Below are 6,117 nucleotides of genomic sequence, written 5' to 3'. Positions count from 1 at the left end.
GGGGGCCGGTGCGCTCTCCGAGCGCACCGGGCCCCCCCCCCGCTCCGCCCCCCCCCCTAATTAATATCATAAGTTAATAATTTAGATTGAAATTATGCAGCCCAAGCTCTCCCTGCGCCAGCCGACTGCATCCTGCACACCTCCCAAGGACGGAGATGGAGCGACGCGCCCCCGCACGGGGGTCGAGCTTGTGCCCGCCCCCAATATTGAAACTTCTTCCAGTATTGGACTCGTCGCTTTATTCATTAGCCCTTTTCAGGCTAAATTTTATCTTTAATAATCTACTTGTTTAGTTTGTGGGTTTTTTGGTTTGGTTGGTTTTGGTTTTTTTGTGGTTTTGCTTGTTTGTTTGTTTGGGGCTTTTTTAGTTTTGTTTCCTTGTTTCTTTGTTTTTGGGGTTTTTTTTCCTACTATCTGATCAGGATTCCCCTGTCTCGTCTCCAGGCTGTGGACTCTCCATTCCCAAATGCTCATTAGCTTTGAAATCCACTGGTCACAAGTACAATTGTAACCCATGAAACAAGAACTGCAGACTATTTGGAAGTCCATATTGTCCAGAATGTGTCCATTAATATATCCAACCCATTCACAAACCTTTCTGTCAACCTGGAGAAAAACGGAGAAATAAAACTGAAAATTATAAAAAAAAACTCAATTCCTTAAACTTTGAAATCCACTGGTTCTGAGTACAATGATAATGCATCAAACAAGAACTGCAGATTATTTTGGAGTCCCCAAGGAAAAACTCAGAACTTTGTAGATGTTTTAAACTCTGTGAATCATAAATTTACTTATGACGATTGCCCTTATATTAGGTATTTGAGGATGTAAAGTTATATATTGATGGGATTTTCGAATGCATTTTATGAGCTTTACCATCGTTCCGGAGATTAAAGAAAACCCTTAATAGCAATGGACACTGGTAAAGCAAAACAGAGAATTATAGCTGAACTGACAGCCCAGCTCCACACCTAAATATCTCAAATGCATTTACAGGTCAGTTTAACAGTATTTATTATTTCCTCCTAGTGGTTGAGGAAAGGAGCAGAGGAATGTGCAGGTTCCTGCATGGGTGTCCCTTTCTGAAGAGATTGCCAGACGCAACCCCCCAAATGATGAGAGAAATATAGAAACCTAATGTCAAAAAACGCCACCTGTCTTTTCAGCACACTTACCACCTTCAGACTGACGGAATCGGAAGGTGTCTCGTGTCCTTTACCCTTGAGAAACTCTGACTCAGATGTACACGCCAAAATTGACCACGCTTCATGGTGTGACTCCCTCTTCTGACGGGTTTTATGTTGAGTAACCAGGCCAAAAAAAGACCATCTGGGAAGTATAAATTAGACAATATTATCAGCTCCTTCTGGGTAGTGAAACCCAACCGGGATGTTAGCAGAGTGAAGTAACAATCCCCAGGAGACAGAAAAGTGCTTTATTGCCTTCAGAGCTCATTCTGATTCATCGTTAATTGATGGGAGTGTGAGTTAGACAAGCTAGGAACACAACGATGCCAATCTAAAACCAGACCCAGAGGTCTGTAGTGCAGATTCCACAGCAAGTGATGACGTGAGCTGGGGCAGAAAACGTTTGCTCAATTGCCCAACGGTAACTTCAGGGCACGGAGGATCCTGACACCCTCCTCTGAGCTCCTCGTTGCGACTGGGAAGGTGTAGTGGCCCACGATCACGTCTGCGCACCATTCAGTTCGGATCTCTGCTCTGAACAGGGCAGAGCTTTGCTCTACCTGTCCCTTCCTGGGGAGTTCTGCAGAGTCAGAGCTGCAGCTGGAAGCTCTGCCCGTCACTGCAATAACTTAGAGGTATTAATATCTCTTTCTGATTTTGTGTCCTAGATGTTTAAACCTCGTGGCTGAGCCTAAACTTGGTTGCTGCGTAGTCATGTAGACATCTAGAATAGAGACATCTTTGTTATGGCCTTTTTCCCAGTTTTAGTCTGGCCAAAACACTTTTTTTCACATTTAGTAGAATGGCCTCGGCCTTTTAGCAGTTAGTTATATTTGGCCCTGAAAGGGTTGGGCCCAGATCCAGGAGGATACTTAGGACCTCACTTGATTTTAGTAGGATATAGATTCTTTACATATTTATAAATGGTGCTTTCATTGTCTTTCAAGGTGGTCTTGAAACTGCTGGTGTGTTAGTAACTCTGAATATTCCGAACCCTTATCTCATACTCTTCCAAAATGCGCTGGCAACTGATTACGGGTATTTTTGGGGTCCTTACGAGGTTCGTGGTGATCTCCCCTCAGTCTCATGCTGTGCCTGGACTCCCTGCACAAGGTGAAGTGTCCGTTCCTGGGCCATTTCTTGTGTGTCAATAACCTTGCGGTACAAAAACACGACTGTAATGTAATTATTCTAACTGTCAGGGGTGTTGTTTCCTGTGCCAGTTACAATTCTTCAATTTGCTTCCACTTGGCATGACCTTCTCTGTGTCCCTTCGTGCTGTTTCTGGTCCAAAGGGTCTCGTCTCTGCTAATTTGGGGAAGTTCTTATTCCATTACATGAGCTTCCATCGTGGGATCCCCCTCAAGGTCACCGCCGCAAAGTGTTTGTTGTGGTTTTCCATCCATTCCTCACAGAGGCTCAGAGGAGTGCTCAGGGTTGTCCTTCACATGGGTGCAGGACAATCTGGGAATCCTCCCTGCTCTTTAATTGATTTCCTGACCTGTCTCAATGAGCCTATTTCAGGTACATTAATCTCTCCAAATCCACAGTTCTTATGAAATCACACAGTATTTCACCCTTCTCGTTCAAATAAATGAAATCAGGTCTGCTCAAAGAATACATTGCATCATGGCATGAAATATTGATCTCAACCACATTGAACTTTGGACAACTGTGAGGTTTCTAGAAAGATCCTCTGACAAAGGTTTTACCATAAGAAGCAGCATAAGTGCATTTCTCTGTTTCCTGATCTGAACTCGAAACTGCATAAGATGTCTTACTCAGACATAGGAATTTAACAGCAATCCAAAATCCAAACAGCATTCAGAATAAACTGGGGTCTTCAAGATGTCAAAGTTTTAGCAGATCGCAGGGTTCTCCCTTTTAAATTATTTGTATGCTGAAAAAAATACCATAGCTTTAAAAAAAGCCAACTGGTGTTACCATGGGCCAGTCCTTAACCTCACTGACATCATCTCAGAGCCCCAGCTTGTCATAGCTGATCGTTTTATGGCCTCTTGTCATTTTAGGCCTTTTCTCTTCATGTTTTGCTGCTGGCTTTGTGAGGATTTCTTGCAATGTGTCACTGCTGCTTTTCTTCTTCTTTTTTCCTTTCCTTTTTTCTTCTTCTTCCTTTTCTGCAAATTATTTTGATTTTGCTTCTGGTTGCTTGTACTCCTGACACCAGGTAGAGGTTGCAGAGATCATGGATGTCAAATGAGCCAGAAGTTTCTTATAGAGATTCATTAACCAGCTGGTGGCCAAAACTTTCCAAAATCTTTACATTTCCTAACCTAGGTGTTGGATCAACATACTGCATAGAGTGCCAGGAGGGATTATCACAAAACGTTTATCTCACAGGCCCATGCATTTCATGTCTTGTTTCAATTTCACCGACTGACTGCAGATTAGTTACCTCATAGACCACAAATGATGCGGTGCCATCATCATCGTTGTTACTGTTAATCAGTTCTGAAGCATATTTTGAAGGGCCCCTAATATGAAGCAGAAAACATGATTTAATTTTTACCCTATTATTACTGTTAGTAGGTATAAAATAAGGCCTAATGAGATTTGAAAATGGTTGATTCCAGTTAATCTTATTCAGGCTATTTTCCTCTAGCTATCCTAATCTAGTCTCCAAACTGTTTTAGCAATCACTAGAGTCCTCTTATATACTCATTTTCTTGTTAAAGGCTTGTTTAATTTTCCTTCTTTTCCTTCCAATTTTTCCAAAGACACTTTTGAAAGAAGAAAAAAGCAGTTTGGATAAGGCAAAACTGGAACGACAACAAGGACCATGGAGGCATAACCCCCGCTAAGTAAGGATGCAATAGTAAACCTGCTATTAATAAATGAGAAGCTCTGTCAGGCTTTCCTAAAAGCCCAAGTTTCATCACCAAATTCCCAGTGCACCCTTTCTTCCTCGATCAGTAAGTGGGTCAGTGCATTTTACGCTTTTTTCAGCTCAGTGAGAGGATTTTTGGGTCCCTTCTCAGTGGATTTACCTGCAGGTTTTCTTTTTAGATGCACAGGTTGCTCCGAGTGGAGGAAACCTGCTGGTGTGTGTCTGCTTTTTTATCTTAAAGCCGGTAAACCGGCACGGCCGAGGCGCCTCAACGTTGAGGGGAATCACGGAGGGACCCCCCCCACCTCCGCCGAGCAGGATGAGAGCTCCCCTCGGATTGGTCACACCTCCTTCTGATCCGACCGCTCATTGGTCGAAAGGGAAGATGCCTTGAGAAACCTCTGGTCCAATTGGTTCTTCACGGTGTCAGCTCTTCCGCCGTCACCCTCGCCCGTGAGGAGAGCGGGCTCTGGGCTGATGTGGGGCCAGGCGCCCGGCAGCCAATCAGACGCGCCGGCGTCGCGGCCGCCGTGCGTCGCGCGGGATCCGTCCGCAGCGCGGGGCCGCCCAGGCCAGGGCCGCCTGAGGGGCGGCGGCGCTCGGTGGCTTCAGCGCCGCGGTCGTGGGCGGAGGAACGGCGGGAGGCGCCGGGGCTGTGACCCCATCGGGGCTGGGGTGTGTGGGGGAGGCCTCAGAGTGGGGCCAGATGAAACAAAAATGAGGTGAAAGTGAGAAATTGAAGATCCACTGCCTGTGCTCGCTGGGAGCGCATCAGCGCCGGCCATGGCAGGTGCGCCAGGTGTTCGACCAAAAGCTCAACTTTACACCCCCGATCAGGACAGACTAAATCAACCGGGGGTAAATAAACGCGATGGGGCCAGGAGGCCAAGTGTGACCCTGGCAGCTGCACCGTAATACCTGGTGTCCCAGTCCTGTAAATATAAATCCACATTGGGTAATGTTTTAGTATTGTAGTAACAGACATCGTTCCCTGCTTATCTCGGGGCTGTGGCAGGGCGTCTGTGCCACAGATTTCACACATCCGCTGACCCCGAGCGTGGCAGCCACGGCAAGATAAACGTGTCCTGGTTCCACCCCCAGCCTCTCCAGGCTCTGGGCAGAGTTATTTCAGAATATGCTACACCTAAGGTCTTTCCTGAGGCAAATAAAACACGCAGGATTGTCCAGTTCACGTTGCCACAGTCTGCAAATCAAACCAAGTAGTTGTATTCCCACAGCGCAAACATCTAAATGAAGTTTATAGCAAGTACACTACTACCTAATGCATATATTTTACTTTTACATTTACACTCTGTGTCTGTACAATGTACCATCAAATTCATATTTTTCGAGGCTTCTATGAATTAGGAGGGAAATCATGACCTTGAAAGTAACAGTTACATAAGCAGTGTGTATAGACTTGTACATTGATATAAACTATTTCATTGCCACCACTTCGTGGCTGAAATTGGCTGTTTTGGCACCGCGATTGTCAATAAAATACGTTTTGAAATAAAAGAAGCAACCAGTTTTAACCCGGGGCACAAGATACGTAGGCAGAGCGTGTTACAAAAGCGCAACCGTGGAGAAACACCTCGTTATTGGGTCAAAAACGTTTGCCAGCGGGCAAAAAATAAAATAAAGAGGTGGTAATTTTGCAGAGATCTGTGGAAAAGCGTGAAGCGACGTCTCCTCCGCTCCATGACCTTCAGAGGCGGCCGGGCCCGGGCGGCGGGTCCCGGCGCTTTCCTTACCGGGCAGAGCCCGCCGGGTCGGGGCTGCCCGAGGGGGAGCGGCCGCGGTCACTTGGCGGGAGGAGCCCCGGGGGGGCGTCGCTACCGCCTGAGGGGAGAAATGGCTGCGACCCCTCGAGCGCCAGCCGCCCCCATCCCTGCCGCACCGATCTGCCCCCGCTGCCCTCCCGGGGGAGCCGAGGCGGGTGACCCCGCGGCCCGCCCCGCCCAGCTCGCCGCCCCCTCGGCGGGCGGGGCGCAGCGCCCCGCACTCTTTTCTCTCCGGCGGAAGGTTACGGCGTGATTCGCTCGAGTGGGACTCGCCGGACTTTAAAGCGCTGCGCTCAGA

Source organism: Patagioenas fasciata, chromosome 17 (assembly GCF_037038585.1).
Source record: "Patagioenas fasciata isolate bPatFas1 chromosome 17, bPatFas1.hap1, whole genome shotgun sequence".
In the NCBI taxonomy this organism is placed as follows: Eukaryota; Metazoa; Chordata; class Aves; order Columbiformes; family Columbidae; genus Patagioenas; species Patagioenas fasciata.
This window is presented reverse-complemented; position numbering follows the sequence as displayed.